This window comes from Tachypleus tridentatus, chromosome 13 (assembly GCF_004210375.1).
Source record: "Tachypleus tridentatus isolate NWPU-2018 chromosome 13, ASM421037v1, whole genome shotgun sequence".
Classification (NCBI taxonomy): Eukaryota; Metazoa; Arthropoda; class Merostomata; order Xiphosura; family Limulidae; genus Tachypleus; species Tachypleus tridentatus.
In genome coordinates, this window is record NC_134837.1 from 82170418 (window position 1) to 82189777 (window position 19360).

General features: G+C 34.7%; 1 pseudogene; it reads right to left on the reverse strand.

Moving 5' to 3' along the window:
- LOC143236203 (TNF receptor-associated factor 4-like) overlaps nucleotides 1–8495 on the reverse strand; it is a 48179-nt pseudogene extending 39684 nt beyond the window's left edge.
- Between the last annotated feature and the right edge of the window lie 10865 nt (nucleotides 8496–19360).

Sequence of the window (19360 nt, forward strand, 5' to 3'; positions counted from 1 at the left end):
AAAATAATTTAAAGAACGTCTACTCGCATCCAGTTAAAACAGAGATTGACTTTCTTCTTCAGTAAGATAACAAACAAGCCTTTAGCAACAGTAGCTTTGAGCGTTGTAACTAAATTGTTTGTGTGTCACTTGACGTTGCTTTCATATAACATTTACATCTTACGTTACTTAGCACGTGGCGCACAAGAAATATAGCTACTTATATAGTACCAATTTCCCTACATCATGCTTTCTGAACGTAAAGCTTAGCAGTTGCTTTGCATATGTTGCCATTTGGTAAATACAAGTACAAACGACATTTGTTCGCCTTTCTCCTTCCATAAGAAAACAGAGATACAAAACTATCATACAAGTATAATGTCTGTAGATGTATTGGGTTGAGGAATAATTCGTGAGCATTTTTTCAAGTTAAAAAAAATATATTCATAAATGAAACGCTTTCACAAAATATTTCGTGTCATTTGGTAGATAATTTTTTGCTCTAATAGATGGTGTGTTTGATTTTCATATGTCTTTAATTTTTGCTTTCATTTCAGCTCATTAAATGGAATGTCAAGTGGACAAAATCGAGCATTTTGACACCATCTGCTTTTCGCATTTAATTTCTTGCAATTTCGTTTAAAACAATGCAAACTATATACCTAGGTATTACATGAAATAAAGTATCATAATAAATGTTTTGGGTGTAATGTGTTCATGTATTGAAGTATTGTATAGTCTTGCATGTAATGCTTGAATGAAATTATTTAAAACGCTCACAATTATTCCTCAACCTAATAATACCCCCCTTCCCAGTGGCACAGCGATATATCTGCAAACTTGACTCGCTAGAAACCAGGTTTCGATACCGCTGATAGGCAGAGCACTGATAGTGTATTCTTTAGCTTTGTGCCTACCTTCAAGCAAATAAAATAGATATATTTGCCAATTTAGGTTTACCGGTGAACATTGGATGCGATAAACATGAAGCTCAGCAGTTTTGGTGGGGTTTTGTGCGTGTGTGGTTAAACGCTAAATTACACAGTGAATTTATATGTGTTCTGCACATCACAGGCACATACACCGACTTTTAACATTGGAAACCCTAAGACTTATCGCCACGCTGCCATTTCTACATCATACTTAATTGTTGCACTACGACTATTTTGTTTTATTTCTGTAAATGAATTGAATATTTCTTTATTCTTTTTTTTTATCGAATAATTAATACAAACCCATATAATCAATATAAAATATCACAACTAGCGTAGATACGTAACCTTCATCATAACACGTTAAAATATGCACCTTTCAGTATACCTGGGGTCTTTACTGACTTCGCCTATGTCTAATGATCATAACTTTGATTTAGATGTTGAAAAGTTAGCATACTGGCTTCTCATAGCAGTGTACAGATAAACTGTAAGAAGGCTGAGTACCATTAGTATACAATATGTGATTTATTAATACAAAATATGAAATTTATTTATATCAATTTTCTCATATGTAGACAACAAATTGTCATCATTGACATATATTTCGATAATTTCAGGCCACTCTTCTCTCATTGACATCTCACAATTAAAATTAATAAAATATTGAATGAAGAAAAAGATTGCTCGAATATGTAACAAAAACACCAAATTGAACGAAAATGTGCTTGGGGTACAGAATGGGTCTAAGGGGTCGAACTACATCAAACTTTGTTTGAGAGATAAACTAATGCCTAATTCTGGGCATCATGTAAGCAAAACATAAAGTGTTTTCTCATACACTGCTGGCCAATAAACATAGAGAGAAAAAAAATATGCATTTTGCGTTGTTAGACTCAACCACTCATTTGAGTAGAACTTCGAAAGATGAGAAGTAAGAAAAGAAAAACACTATGAAATTAGCCTAAATACTAGCTGGTCAAAAGTTTAAGACCATATAAAAAAAGCAGTCTTAAAGAGGGTAGGAAATGCCCAACAAGATTTTCTCAATAGTGAAAAGCACGGCCGTGACAATACTATCTATTGAACTGGAAGGTCCAGGATAACCAGCAACAAGTGGCAGAAGTTATGAAAAGTGCTCTAAAACTGATGGAGCTCAAGTTCGACCTGATTACTGGCTGGAAAAGATCACAGCAAATAGTTGCACCAAATATTTTATTATTAGCCCAGCTCTTTCAGTGCTGGATGATGGTGCAAAAGTGAGCTTTGGGTTTCTGATAAAACAGAAATATTGAAAAAGCTGGTAGACCTCTTGATATTTCAAGCCTTCTGAGTGTGACTTATTTTATGTCCAGTAAATAACGACTTTATTCTGGTGAAGGGAAATAGATTAGACGTTAGAAGTGAAATAGATCCTGGGCTAAGTTCATCAAGTGTAGGCTAAATGAATGAACAGTCGTCGAAGAGTTGACATTAGGTGGTGTTGGTTGCCTGTCTTTCTTTCTATTAGTACATAATATCAAAATCAAAGATGGGTACGCGAACACACTCTCACGTGACTTTGCAAAAAATATGTCAAAACAAAAAAGTATATATTGTTTAAAAGAACAAACAAACTTGAAATTTTATCAGATTATAAAAACAAAACTAGATTATAATAACGCTACATTGCCTAAACCACATTAAGTTAAGAGCTGTGATTCAGTCAATGCAATTATTCTTCAATCCTGTTATTGATTAATTTTGAGCCAATAAACAAACTTACCCGAATATAGATGTAGATGATAAAATTTATGTTTTAATAATTACGATAAATATTCATTTTTTTTCACTTGAAATCGATTTATTGTTTTGTTTTCAATTTCGCGCGAAACTACACGAGGGCTCTCTGCGCTAGCCGTCCCTAATTTAGCAGTGTGAGACTAGAGGGAAAGCAACGAGTCATCATCACCCACCGGTGACTCTTGGGCTACTCTTTCATCAAGGAAAAGTGAGATTGACCGTCACATTGCAACGCTCCTACAGCTGAAAGGGCGAGTATGCTTGGTACAACCGGAATTCCAACCTGCAACCCACAGATTACGAGTCAGTGTCTTAACCACCTGGCATGCCGGACCAGTACTTAAAATCGAACTACCTTGAAAACCAGAAACGCATTTAAAGAAAACCTTCACGAGTAATTTCCAAAAAAATGGAGATGTGTGCGTTTGTTTAAATATGATCTAGTTTAGCAATGCAGAGGTTAAAGGCCCAATTCTGACCTTTAACTAGTTACCAATAAATAACTGACTGTGTGTTATCTTATTGAGCTGGACATCTTCAAGAGGATGATTTTCGATTTGTAATTTTATTTTTAAACCGTAATCTTCTCAAAATCTTATTTGGTTTATTAACAGAACAAGGACAAAATAAAAAAGGATTATTCGTTTTTTTGTTATTAAAATTTTTTGTTAAAAAATAAACCTTGGAATATACAGATAAAATAGCTACTCTTAACATTGTTTTCCTTTTCACCAATGTTCCAGTTGAAGAGATGGTTGTTTTGTGTTGCTAATTATATTCAATTTATTCTGTTAGAAGTGAGTGGTATTATTAAGTTCAGCTTGACTGTGTGTGCGCGCACTGAATGAGAAAGTTATTCTTACCTTAAATAATAATTACCTTAGATAATAATTACAATTCATTAAATATAGTTCACACTGTAACAGCTGTTCTTGATTAACAATGATGACAAAAAAATAGTGTCATGACTACAATTATTCCATGCGACCTGAAAAAGATTTTGGTATTAGCGAAACGCCTCTTAAGCAATGAATATTACAGCTATAGTGCTGTCTAATTTATTTAAGGTCAGTGTCCATTCGCTCCCACTTAAAATAACGACTTAATCCTTTAATCCTTTGTCGCTTTACTAAATGAATGTTTTATCACATATTTAAAACACCAGATATTCGCTTTTACATCTAACTGTAAGCATAAACAATACACCTTCAGTATAAATTATAAAACCTCATGTTCTCTAGATATATGGAGACGTAATATTGGATCAAAATCACAATCACAGTTTTATTCCGAACCACTACACACTTAATTCTACGTATCTGGATGATACACACACTGCAGAGCTAGTGATAAAGAGCTAAACCGAAAGAATTATAAGTTTACGAGATTGTGACGAGTCGATGTAAACTAATCATCGAGCTGGAAGAAGATCCAAATATTTTATTACTATTTAAATATTCAGTACCTAAAAAATGAACTGGATAAAGTTACGAACGATTATTTTTTTCCAAAATCGTGCACTTATGAGCAATGGAGACCATCAGACGTGCCAGCTTCAGAGGACTAGGCTATAGTTTACTAAATAGTTGTTTGCAAAGCAAATCAAAGTTGTCTATGAACTCCCCATAAGAGGTCACGGAGGTTTTAATAATATATGTGACAAAATTATAGACATTTCTTTTGGCCAAAAATCAGGCAAGATGTTTCTCACCTTTGTGAAATCTGTCATATATATCAATTGGATGGAAACCCCGACAAGAAAATTTCTGTTACTCCTTTGAAGTCTATATCAGTTTTTAAAGAACACCGCAGTCATTCAACTATTGATTATGCTAAGCTAGCAAAATAGCATTTGTGTTTAATCACTTTTAAGTGCTATGGAATTTTATTATCATTAGGTTATTTGTATTAATTGTGTTATATATTGTCATGATTTTTGAAATTGTTTAATTCTTTGAAAATGTATTGTATTTAATATATTTTTATCAGTATATTTATGTAACATCTGACTAAAATTGTCTAACACCAATTTTAATTGTCTAACACCAATTTTAATTGTCTAATGTAGGAGGTGTAACAGATTTACTTTTGTACATTTGTTTTAGTACCTTTGTTTGTCTCAGTATCGTTGTTTAAAGCATGTCAAGTATATGGCTGGACGCGTATTGCGCAAGTTCTGTCCTTTTTTTAAATTTTTAGAAGATTCTGGAGAGCAGCAATCAATAATATGTGGTTCATGAAAACGTTAGCGTGTTTTTGAACATTCTTGAACTTTCGGGAAACTCTTTATGATTTGTGTGAAAGCAGCTAGCCGAGAGACAGTAACAGAAAATTACAGTTACAATCAATGTGCTTTAGGCCTCTGAAGCTACAATTGTAATTTACGACTATTAATCGGAAAACTATAGAATTTTGACCCAGAGTGTTTATAGATTTCTAACAAACCGTTTAACTTCAGTGAATTAACTTCGGATGTTAGTATTTCTACAAGTACATTGAATGTTTCTTTCGGATAAAAGTCAGCGGTGACGCCAATCAAGCTAGCTTGCTTAAGGGAGGTGTCACAATATCAACTCAGAATTAATTTGCTTGTCGTGAACCGAGATCGTCAATAAAATATTCAGTTCTATACCAGTTATAAGACTCGATATTGTTTGTAAGTTTGTAAAACACTTGTAAATAAACCATCATTTATAATAACTGTTACTAATAACCCTTACTATAAATTGTATTGTGTTTTTGTTTATATATCAAAACATATTTGTGTTAAAAAAGAAAACTGTGTGTATAAATATTGTTGGCAAATATCATAAATTTGATACATATTAACATTTATTAACTTCTGAATTAAAATTAAATTTCCGGTTATTTGAAATCGTAATACGTAACGTACGTAACATAATAAATCGGAGACTTGTCCTTAACACAAATGGTTATATACAACAGTGTAACCTTAAACACCATATGTTTAGTTATTTGATAAAAAATATCATTTAGTATTTTACTAATTGTGATCTGTATCTCTAACAATATTGTGCACTTCAAAATTCAGAGCTTGTAACATTTCTAAGTAAACTGAAATAATGAGTGGATATAAAACAAACTATCTGCTTATATCAAAATAAAAGTCAGTTTGGTAATGAGTAAGCATCAGAATGAGTAACGTCGAGGGTTTAGGAAACGAAAAATCTGGTTTCAATATTTGCGTGGACAAGACCCCAGATACCCCATTTTGAAGCTTTATGATTTACAAAACAAACGTTAAAATGTATTACACATTCTCAGTGATATAACCCGTTCAAGAGCTTTAAAATGTCTCAATTAGCTATCTGATGTGTCCACCAGAAGGAATCGAATCCCAGATTTTAGTGTTGTAAATTCGAAGTCATTGCGCTGTCCCATCAAGGGACGAACTTTAAAAATAAACAAAACAGTCAGCACAACGAACTACGAGCAACTTACCTCCAATATCTCCCCACTGTACTCCCTGTGGCAGAATTTACAACTGGTCCTCCGATTAGACTACGATTATAACAAATGGTTTTCCATCAGCAACCTGGGAATCATAGCTGCGCACTGATTGGTGCAAGGGATCGCATCGTATTTACACGTATTTAAATGGCCCTGAAAAAAAAAAAGAGCAACGATTCGATGAAAGCCACATCTCTTTACTTAAACATTTCAAAATTGTATATTAAAGAAACAATATCAAAGAAAAGACGAGTTCGAAAAGTTGTTAATATAAAACAGGATGTCCGGAAATCGTTAAGAAACTACTTTCTTCTGAATATGTGACTTGATAACAACTTCCGGATGCCGGATATGCATCACAATAAGAAAAACATAAATACACTGAAATTAATAATAGTTACAACACATCATTTTATAACTAAGTATAGTGTTTCAAACAATCGACTAATGAGAGCATAATATGTATCGTTACATAACACTGGTTTACAAAGAAATTGAGGCAAGCACAAAAATAGCTGTTTTAACCTAATTTGGGGTGCTGAATTCAGATTTGAAATCCGTTTTTACTCATCACCTCTAGTTTTTTAGATATGCATACTGTACATTTTGTACACATACTGTACATAAAGGCGTATATGCATTCAGGGTTAATTTCTAATATTGTGTGACTTATGTCTTCTTTTTTAGTTATTATGCAATAAATGTAAGTGATAGCATTACATTATATATATATATAGCTATATATCAAGACGGATTTTGGTAGTTAAGCGTAGCCAACACGTCTCAATCAACAGCCAGTGGTGCACTGGCAGTCAGCGCAGGAGGTTAGTGTCCCTCGACAATTGTGTTACACAATCTTTTGGGTATATATTTGTATTACAATTTCGAACGACGCACATAATTATTATTGCCTTACATATGATTTAATTTTACTTTGTTTTTTTTTCAGATTCTCCAATGGCTTCAAGCTCGTCAAAACACCGAGGATGATGCCTCAACAAGGCCAATTCTTTCTGCTACGTGTGTGGGGACTTCACGACAGTTGCACAGCGTCGAACCATCACTTCCCTCCTCAGAACTGCCTACTTTCATTATTTTGACTGTAAAATTGGTGATCAGGACAAATCTTGGGCTCCACACATCTGTTGTAAACCCTGCTACAATGGACTAACTGCTTGGTTTAATGGCAAGAAAGCGGCTTTCCACTTTGCAGTCCCGATGGTTTGAGAGAGCCACGAAGCCATGCAGATGATTGTTATTTTTGTCTAACAAATATAACTGGTTTCAATGCATCTTCTAGAAAAAGATCAAATATCCCAACCTTCCATCTGCTATGAGACCCGTTCCCCATTCAGATGATCTTCCTGTCCCAACACCTCCAGTAAATAAGGATCTTCTTTCCTCATCAGATGAAGAAATGCCTCCAAGGGAAGATTCTGCCAAGTGAATCTCTTCCGAAGATATTGACTCTTCTTATTCAGGAACAAGTGGCAACGAGCCACACTGGATCACGCAAGAAGATCTGAATGACCTTGCTCGTGAATTGTATCTGTCAAACAGCAGTCAGAGCTCTTGCTTCTCGGCTTAAACAGTGGAACCTAATCCAGGAAGATGTAAAGATCACCAGTTTCAGGAATCGGAACAAAGACCTTGCTTCATTTTTCGACATGGAAAACAAGTTGTGCTACTGCACAAATGTACCTGGCTTGTTCACTTTCCTTGGTTTGCCACATAATCCTTCAGACTGGCGTCTTTTCATAGACTCTTCCAAGCGAAGTCTCAAGGCTGTGCTTCTGCACAACGGGAATAAATATCTCAGCATTCCAACTGCACACTCTGTCCATCTAAAGGAGTCCTATGACAATATGGAGCTTTTTTTAGAAGCTGTTAAGTACAACCAGTACCAGTGGAGTCTGTGTGGGGACCTCAAGGTCATTGGTCTTCTTATGGGTATGCAAGCGGTCTTCACAAAGTACTGTTGCTTTCTCTGTCTCTGGGATAGTCGAGCTGTATCCCAGCATTACAAGCAGAAAGACTGGGGGTCTAGAAGCACTTTCGTTCCTGGCGAACACAGCGTCAAGGAGAATCCTCTGGTTGACATGAAGAAGGTGCTTCTTCCTCCTCTTCACATCAAGCTTGGTTTGATGAAGAATTTCGTGAAGGCCATGGACAAAATGGTGCTGCCTTCCAACACTTGTCTACTGTGTTCCCAGGTCTCAGTGCTGCTAAGCTCAAAGAGGGCATCTTTGTCGGACCTCAAATCCGAGAAGTGCTGAAGGATACTGATTTTGAGGAGCTTACCTTACAGGAGGCTGAGAGCATTGGAAGCATTTAAGTCAGTCTGTAGTGGCTTCCTTGGTAACACACGCATACCAAATTACCAAGCCTGTATTGAGAAGTTGCTAAAGACTTATGAGGATATGGAATGCCGAATGTCACTCAAAATTCATTTTCTCCATTCCCACCTCAACATCTTTCCTCCAAACCTTGGAGCAGTGAGTGATGAGCACGGAGAAAGATTCCACCAAGACATTACGAAGATGGAGAGCAACTACCAAGGCAAGTGGAACCCCAGCATGATGGGAGACTTCTGCTGGATGCTCTTGCGTGACATCCCGGAGGCAAAATACACCAGATCATCTAAAAACACACTTCTAACTGTCTGCGGTACTATGAATTGTGTACATTGTGTCATCCAAGTATATTTATTCCATCAATGTTCTTTATCTATCCTGTTTTATCTGTAATAAGCTGCTGCAACTGTTGAAATAAGAACGTATATACTCTGTATATACTAAAATGAGACTATTTAAAAGCCAGAAAACTAGAAGTGATAGAGCAAAACTGTTTATAAATTTGAATTCAGCACACCCAAATTAGTAAAAAACACCTATTCACATTCTTGCCTCAGACAAAAAATATTTTTTTGTAAACCAGTGTAATTGGAAAGTATGTTTACTTGTTTGTTTTTAGAATTTCGCACCAAGCTACTCGAGTGCTATCTGTGCTAGCCGTCCCTAATTTAGTAGTGTAAGACTAGAGAGAAGACAGCTGGTCATCACCACCCACCGCCAACTCTTGGGCTACTCTTTTACCAACGAATAGTGGGATTGAACGTCACATTATAACGCCCCCACGGCTGAAAGGGCGAACATGTTTGGCGCGATGGGGATGCGAACCTGCGACCCTCAGATTACGAGTCTCATCCCCAAACACGCTTGGCCATGCCGGGCCGATTGGAAAATAAACGAAAGATGAAGAACACCTAAGCATGAAATAGTAACATGTATTTTTTTTTACCAGTAATGACTACCAGATGAAGAATGTGTGAATTACATAAAATACTAAAACCATGTAAAATGCACAGATATACGTAACAGAACAAAAGGGAATCCTCAACAGCCACGGCTATAACTAGGTCTAAAAGCGCCAAAGAAATAGACGTTTGTAATCTAAAAGTGTGTACTTAAAGAAAAAAAAAACTCATAACAATTCTATGAGCCACTATGCCGCAGCTATAAACAAGTACAAGATTATATTACAATATAAAACTTTAAACCACCTACACCAATTTTTTTATATTAGCATAACCGTACCAGCAGTACGTTTTCAAACAGTTATGTAAAACAGTTGAACCGCTTCAACAGAAAAACTGAATCATAACGATTTTTTAAAAACATTTACTAACCCCACATATAGACGACAGAAGAGCGTAGATGGGCCAAAGATACCATTCAATACAATTTGTCAGTTACACCTTTACTCCCTCTCTCCATAAAGTTCGACAGGTTTACGATTTTCATTCAAAATAAAACTAATTGCATAGAAAGACAACATTTCTCAAATATATTTGATGTTGGTAGATAAAGAAACAATAACATAAAGTAGGGGTTACCAACGCCCACCTCGCAACTGTGAAAATATTTTAGGTTGCGATTCAACTATCTCTACACACACGTACAAAGTGATAGTAAATTACTGTACTTGTTCTAAATTGTCCTTTGTCGTAATTCTTGTGGCCTTATAGCCCTCCTTTTGAAGCGAGACTCCAATTTGCAAACCACCAGTAACATAGTGGTATGTCTGCGGACTTTCAACACTATAAACCGAGTTTTGCTGCCCTGTGAAGCTTTGCGCTTTATTACAAACAATCTAATCAGAGAAACACCGAGATAAAAAAAATTAAAAGTGCCACAAACGACAGATAATCTATTTGTTATGATTAGTGATGGCACAAAGTGTAACAATATTTCGTATATTGCGATCAAACATTATAATAAAAGTGACAGAACTCTGCCGTGTACAAATTTTATACATAAGGAAGTTGGACTTTAAACCTACGTTACGAGAAACTGTTAGTGTATATTAATCATGGTGTGCGAAAAGTTTCGAATTGTTCATCAAATTAAAGAAATAAAAGAAAGTAATTTTGTTTGTTTAAAGTAAATACAAATCTACACGATGAACTATATACCCAGTGTCAACAGCTATTCTCGAAATTAAATTTTTAGGGTTATAGGCTTACAAAACTGGATTACCTCAGAAAAAGATCTGTCTCCTTAACGGTTATCCTACGATTCTAATAAAAGACTGAAAATAGGCTTTGTTTGCGATAATGAAAGATTGTTGTGGTGTCTGTTTACAGAAAGTGCTTTAGTAGCTGGTGGATAATAGCTAGTTTTATTAGATATCTTTGTGACTTAAAAATGCTAAAGGTGTTGTAATCAGAAATGGCTTAAAGCTTAACAACGATATTTCGCAAGAAATGACAAAAAAATGATTTTATAAGATGGGTTGTTTCAGCATAAACATTTTCTGAACTGACTGACTAAACATTTCTTATAAACTGTCAACAGAACAACTTACTCTTGGTTCTTTATCCACAGTTCAAATGAAGGTATAATATTTAACTTGGATAATTAATCCTCCATGTCTACACTCTTGATATTGTTATCGTGGAAAAAAAAAGTCGAATATCATGTATTTACTTCAGTCAAAATTTACAATGTGCTTGAAAACATTAGAAGTTCAATTTACCGACATCAAGAGTTACTAAAATACAAGAGTTACTACGTATATACACATTAAGAACTAGCTGTGGAATGTGCTATACAGGAATATACTTAGAAGCAACGAACCAGACTAACACAAGTCAACGTCTCTGCTTCTGACTTTATTTCATAATTTCTTACACTTTCACCACTGACAAAAATTCACGAAACTTGTTAAATAAATGGGAAACCATCTACTTATTTTGTGATTGACGTTTGTACTTGTGCCACAATAATATGTATGTGGATTTTAAAAAAGATAGAAGGATTTATTGTAGCTGGTAAGAGATTTTTTAAGCTTCCGCGTTGCTTATACGACTACATCATATCTCTGTCTCGCTTTCAGCTTTCAGTTATATTTGTTTCAACTACACAATCTGTGTTCGTTGCTAATTGCCTCATATTTGCTGATAAACCTATACACGAATATAATCCTAGTGATGATGAAACGCTCAGACTTATGTAGCATTGAAGTCCTTTATTTCTGGATGAGATGTTTTGAAAAACTAAAGTAACTACTTAAACCCTACTCGTGGAAAATGCAAAAACGGAATTGGCATAGATGCAGCCAATCATAACGGTTTGAATTTCGAACCTTACGTGCACTTAGTAAGTGCTCTACCAGCTAGGCCGAACTATGTATCACAAATTTGTTCCTGGATAGTAGGTGTTATTTTTAATTGCTTATGTTGTAAAAGTACAGAAAATGGCCATTATTCCCCTTCAAACTTTGCGTTCGAGACCTGATAATAAAATTTAGAAATTAACCTATTTTCTATGTAAAACGGACAAATTTGCACATTTTCATTTACATAAGGTCTGAATAAAACAACACATTAATCAAGATTTACATGTATTTATACTAAAGTAATAAAAAATTAACAAAAAATTTTAAAGTGAGTAGTTTTTCGACATTTGCGAATGTAATGTAAATCACTTTCACGTATGAGTCCCCAAATATAGTCTTCCATCATATTTTCGTTATACGTTCCTTGGTTGCGACGTTCAAAGTTCAGTATATCTTGGCGGAAGCGCTCGTCTTGCTCTTTAAGGTGCACCAAATGAGCCAGAGGAAAAGACGGATACTTATTCCCGTTATGGAGCAGCACAACGTTGAGGCTTCTGGATGATCTATCAATGAAAAGGTGGCATTCGATCGGGTTACAGGCAATTGTAATTGCCTCGCTCAGACTGGATACAATGTGGCAGAATAAGAGCCCATCTTGACGAATGACGAAGCTTGAAAAATTTCAGTGAAAAGTTTCAGAAAGTTCTAGAAAATTCGAAAAGGTTCTTGAAAATTCTCGTAATTTCTACAACATTCTAGAAAGCTCTTGAAAATTCTTGTCAGTTCGAAAAATTCTCTATCGGCTACTCAGTTACCTAAAATGTTCTGGAAAATGGGTAAATTTGAAAATTTCTTTACCCAGGTAACAAAAACGTTTTAAGAGAAAAATAGGTATTTTTTCATATACTTGAGGCATAAGCAATTGGGAAATAACACTTTCAGCCCAGGAACATGAAAAGTAAAAATTTTGTTGCATATATAATTATAATTCTTCTTTCACCGATTGCGAGCGATATTAAGATTCGAAGCTTGAAGAACAAAATAAAATTGAACTGTGATTAATAGGTAAAAGTCACCTGTTTATGACCTTTTGACATCTATTAACCAATCATTTAAAACATTTTTACATGTCCCTTAATAAATCATTGAAAATATGTTAACTTGCATTTTGACCAATCAGTTGGAATGTTTTCGCAAAGCTCTTGACCAATTATTTGAAACGTTTTAACACTCACTGTAACTATTCTATTAAAATATTTTTGTTTGCCTCTTGACCAGTCATCTAAAAAGTTGTTGTTAAGCTATTATTTATTTGGAACATTTTTGCAAACTTCTTAAATTTTTTAACATAACATCTTGAAAATGTTTTGATGTTTTTTTAATGGAACATCTTAAAACAAGAAAATGTTTTGATGTAAAGTTCCTAAGTTATTACAATGACTTCTTTTACTTCATATTTTAAGTGAACAAATGAAATCGATAAGTCTAGAAATGAATTCTTTTCTCACCAGGCCTTACCTGTAATAAGTTCGTCCATCCACTTATATCCTGGTCGCACTAAAATGTTCGCCCTTTCAGATGTGGGGCGTTATAATGTGACAGTCAACCCACTATTCGTTGGTAAAAGAGTAGCCCAAGAGTTGGCGGTGGGTGGTGATGACTAGCTGCCTTCCCTCTAGTCTTACACTGCTAAATTAGGGACGGCTAGCACAGATAGCCCTTGAGTAGCTTTGTGCCAAATTCAAAATAAACAACCCACTTACAACCCTTCTTATGTATACAGTAAACTAGCGAACCCATCACCGTATCCTCTGTGTTTGAATCTGGGTACACCTGTAACGCAAATTAATATAATATTTTAACTCTAATTCACTGTTAGCTGCAGAAAAAACAACAACCAAAACATAGTTACATCTGAAGAAAAGACCGCGTAGTATTCTTGGGTCAAATTGTTTGTTTGTTTTCTGTTGTTGTTTGAGAGACGAAGGGTAGTCTGGTTTAGAGACGAAAAAAACCCTTCAAGGTGTTAAAGTTTTATTGTGACCTATAGTGATCTGAATTTTAGTATCTAAACGAGTCTCGCAGCCAGAAATAATGAGCAAAAGGATATGATTAAGAGATTAAGGAAATAAATCATAAGATTACATGGGTTTACAATTAAAGTTTGATCTTATGTAGAAAATATATAGCAATGTCATTAATATAAAATCTGAAGTCCGCTAGTAACAGAGAACCGAATAGTTATCTAATATAGAAGAATGAGTTAAGAATAATCCCTACAGTTAGCTGCAGCCAGAAGGAAAGTTTGTTATAACATCATTACCGAAAGTTTGCTCCTGTCTTTGTAGTACACACAAATCACTGATATCCAAACTGATTGCGTCATGTCAATCAGTTATTAATATTCCAGAAGAAAGTATAAAAGAAAGAATGAATAATAATAATTTCTTATAATGTATATTATGAGATCGTAACAAAACCTGAGAGCTAAGTTATGACATAAAAGGAAATTACAGTTATAATTGGCCAGAGATCAATTTATAGTTATATCGGACTTTTCAGTTACATGAATACTTTGCCGGATCTCTAAGTCACGTGATAGGTAAAATATAAATGAAATGGAAATAGAAATTAAATTATCTTTCACATTAGGCCAGTCATAAAGTTTGTTTTGTGTCATCTGTCTTTTACATTCATATTATATTTCAGTTGAAGAGAGAAAGTTTTGCTATAAAATACGTTAACTGTCGAAACAGGAAGACTTAACAAGCATACACTAATACATTTTGTTACTAAATGATGGAATTTAATCGCATTTTACAAAAAGGTCATTTTACATCTCATGCTGCTCCTGGAACTTTTATTTCCTCGCCGTTTTTCCTAAGTCTGATTACTATGGTCATGCGAAACTACTTTTAAACCACACAGCTTGAAGAAACGATCCATGGACGTCAACCCAAAAGCCACGATTAAGCCAGTTAAATGCACAATATGTCATTGTATTCTCACGGGAGGTATCACAGGTACTTCTTGTGATCATAGTTTCTCTGCCATCCTTCTCGTGAAAACAATGACTGATACAGAAATATAACTGGAACTATTGTACGTTTATAAGCTTCAAATCCTGGCTTATTCACTTGTTAAATGTACCATGAGATGTGCCCAGCTTTATCGCAATGACTTGTTTTGGGTCAAAAGCTTCTCTTTTGTATCCACAGCCTACACTTTACAGATGAGGATGTTTGGATCAGATTGTAGTTTTGAAGCCCTGTATGCTATTGTTCTAAACGCTCTGTTGTAAGAAATCGTCTACTTTCATGGAAAACACTGAACGCTCTCTTTTCAAAAAGTTTTGTTATTTGGCTCAACATGATTTAACATTCTCTCGATGCAAACCTTCTTCCTGGTAGAGACGTGTCATATAAACCCTCAATGATAAAGTTACCTATTAAAGCATTGGACTATCGTATGGACCGGAATACGTCATGAACCAAATACACAGGCGCTAAAACGGTCCCTTGTTTTAGCTCGCATCTGTAGCTACGTGCTACTAATTGAACGTATATCACTAGTAATTATAAGGCGAAGTTAGTCCTCAAGTATCAAAACACTGCCCCATAAATAGCCAATTAACATGAAAACGGTTGTAAATTGCAGTCTCAAACTGTTTGATTTAACTACTGGAGAATTATTTTAGTGAACGTGTTTTCTTATAGCAAAGCAACAGCAGGCTATCTGCTGCATCCACCCAGGAGGATTGAACCTCTGATTTTAGCGATGTAAATCCAATGTCTTACCGTCCCAGCGGGGAACAATAATGTTAGCCTAACATGATTGAAAACTAAGTACACTCACTTTGTATTAGAACTAGTTACATTCGATGACGTAACATTGTAAATTGGACAGACTGGTCGGTATATACCTGTTTGATTTGTTTCAGCACAAAGCTGCAAAATACTCTGCATTTACTGTCTCCGTAGCATGTGTAGAACCTCGAATTATAGCGTCATGAGCTTTTAAGCTTTAGCTGAACCTCTAGAGGCAAACTGATATATAAATCTACTACAAATGTAATTAATAAAGGCATGGAAAATAAAAATATCTGTATATGTGGCAAGTAGAAAGAAAGTGAAAACACAAAAATATTTCATCACAGAAATAAGAATTGATTGACAGGATGTTCGTTTCTTCACCTATTATAGCCTACGACATTTGTTACAGGTAAATATAGAGAGTTGCTAAATGTCAAGTTTAAAAAACTTCCGATGCTAGTAGTTTAAATTTTGCACAACCTTTAAGATCAGATACAATCAAATAAACAGAAAGAAGAAAATAGCGTTTCTGAGTAATGCTAATAGTTTAAAGTTGGCACAACCCCTAAAGTCAGTAATAATATTATAAACAGAAACAAGCAAATAGCTTTATCTAAATAATGCTAGTTGTTTAAAGTTGGTACATCCTTTAAAATCAGTTATAATTGTATAAAGAAAAACAAGCAAGTATTTTTCTTAATAATGCTACTAGTTTAAAATTGGCACAACACTTAAAATAAGTTATAATCATATAAACAGAAACAGGCAAATAGCTTTTCTGAGTAGTGCTGGTAGTTTAAAGTTGTCACAGCTTTTAAAGTCAGTTATAATCAAATAAAGAGCAGCAAGCCATTAGCTTTTCTAAGTTAACCCAGTCATTATATAAGGGATAAGACTTCTAATTTTTACGAACCCTTTATGTTTCTGTCTCCGTAGCATGTGTGGAACCTCGAATTATAGCGTCACAAGCTTTTAAGCTTTAGCTGAACCCCAAGAGGCAAACTGATATATAAATCTACTACAAATGTAATTAACAAAGGCATGGAAAATAAAATACCGATGTATGTGGCAAGTGGAAAGAAAGTGAAAACACAAATAAAAATATTTCATGACAGAAATAGAAATAAGTCAAGTTTAAAAGACTTCCGATGCTAGTAGTTTAAATTTGGCACAACGCTTAAAATCAGCTATAATCATATAAACAGAAACAACCAAATAGCTTTTCTGAGTAGTACTAGTATTTTAAAGTTGTCACAACTTTTAAAGTCAGTTATAATCATATAAAGAGAAGCAAGCCATTAGCTTTCTGAGTTAACCCAGTCATTATATAAGGCCCAAGGATAAGACTTCTAATTTTAACAAATCCTTTATGTTTCGCTGTTTCTTCTTCGTATATTGAAAATATTTAATAACATTCAGTCGATCTAATCGATGACGTCATCAAAGAACCATTATTTCCCTTCCCTCAACCCATTTCCGTGATTCACTGTTTTCTCTCAAGATTTCAGACTTCAGAAAGTAAGAAAAATGTTTCCATGAATATAGTGGATGAGACACTTGCAGTTTAAACAACAGCAGTAAGACGGACTGTCCTTGGTTGAGCTGTGAACCTCCTGTAGCTGCGAGTTTCATAATTTAGAGATTGCTAGTGATGATACTGAACTGTAGTACCCCTCTTCCCAAACGGAAGCTAGTTCATACCATATGAATCGCTACATCGTTTGTTTATAAATGTTATTTTATTCTTCCGTTAGTTGGCACTTTTCATAACCACTGTAAGCAGCTGTACATTGGAGACAATGAAAACTAAATGTAACTTGGCCCTTTCCATTACCACTGTAATCAGCTGTGTATTTGACACCATGGAAATTAAACTCTACCGCAGTGCTCAGGTAATTTGTAAGTAAGCTGTGCTTAGGGTTACCACAGTCTGTATTATAAGTAATCAATGGTTCTTAACTGCTAATTTTTTAACAAGCTTAACCGATTTTACTTTTTAAACGTATTTTCCAGTTACCAGAAAACAATACTGAAAATATAACAGGTGTCTCTTTGGTTAGTATTTGCTAGAGTGCTTGTAAATATGCTAATATAAGTTGCTGTCCTTGTGTGTTTTTCTTACAGCCACGCCATAAAGGGCTATCTGCTGTATTTTCGAGGGGAATCCAAACTCTAATTTCAGCTTTGTAAATCTAAAAACTTACAACTGTCGTATTATACTAGTGCAGTGTGTTATTTATTCAGTTCTTTAATTCACTGTTTGAACCGTCTACAGAGGTTTCATAGTTCCCTTTCAGGGATGGGAGGAATGAAGGTTTTGTTTCTTTCTGGTTTTTTTTTCGTTTCAAAGGTAATAACCCTAAATGTATCTTGTTACCACAATGTATATTTAAATATTTTGTAAGAGAAACATCGTTATAACCTAACAGACATTAGAAGAGATGAGTATTTCTGTTGAAACTGGATTCTATTAAGTACAAAATTGCGTCTCTGAATATTTTCCTCATGTGACCTTTTTTTACCACAAGCTCTTATATTTATCACTCTTACCCCTCTTCTCCCAAGTATTACACTTATAGCTATAGAGGGAAAAACAATTAATTTTAATTCATAATTAAAGTCTTTTAGTTGCATTGTACGTGCAAGCCACAGTAGAATAACTTCACTTGCCACGGTCCTGTTTATTACGTTAGAAGGTAGAAGTGGTTTCCAACCTGGGGTTCCCGAACCCCTGGGAGTCCGCAAGTGTAATATTGGAAGGTCGTAGGATGTTGTGTATAATGCATGGACAGACACAGAATAACAACACATAAGAAACTAGACGGGTTCATTATAAACTTATATAAAAACAATTTGTTGGGAAGAGGTAATCTTTCAAAACGTCATTAGGTGAATAGGGCGTTCGACGCTGTGGCACTCAATGGATGGCACGATATTGGTATCTTGACAGTCTTCATGTTAATGGTTTAGTATTAGAAACGTAAGGAGAAAATATTGCATATATATATTGTTTATAGCATACCGGTTTTAAAATCATTCGAACATAGCAAATATTGTTTCTAAGACGGACAACGTTTTTTGCTACAAATAAAACTTTAACCCTGAAATCTTGGAAAAAGAATGTTAACAGCGTCATCTGTTGTTGGAGTACTTATTCATTAACAAAATGATTTATCACTGAAATAATTTCTTTTTCTAATTCTTTATTTACCACAGAGGCTGTTCTCCCAATAGTCAATCGGTGTTGTAAGACAATTATTCTATTAGGGTATTTTCCTGTGAAATAAAGACTATTTTAATAGTTATTCTAATCTGAGATGTTCGCGTGTATTATTCTTATTATTTTTTGCTTATTTGTTGTTTTTCGCATTACCATATTAAGTATATTCATATCAAACCATCTTCAATGCATTATTTGAATATATTCTGATGTCTTCCCCTCTTAGACAACAGTATGAGCTAATGGTTAACCTGTTGGGCTGTAAGTCTAATTATCTAAGATTCGAACTATGATGAGCAGCTGAAAATAAATACTCTTCTCTTTCAACAGTGGAAGAGATAGACTGTGAAACCTGTATTCAGTGGTTTACAGGGGCTTTAAAACTATAGCATAATTTAACGCTGCGAGTTCACATAACAAAGAGAAAAATGAGCATTCACTACATAATTATTCTCAAAAACAAAAACTGTTTGGCTAGACACTGTCACACGGAGCCTAAGCCTCAATTCTATATGAAAGTACCCTGAATACTCAATCCGTGTCTT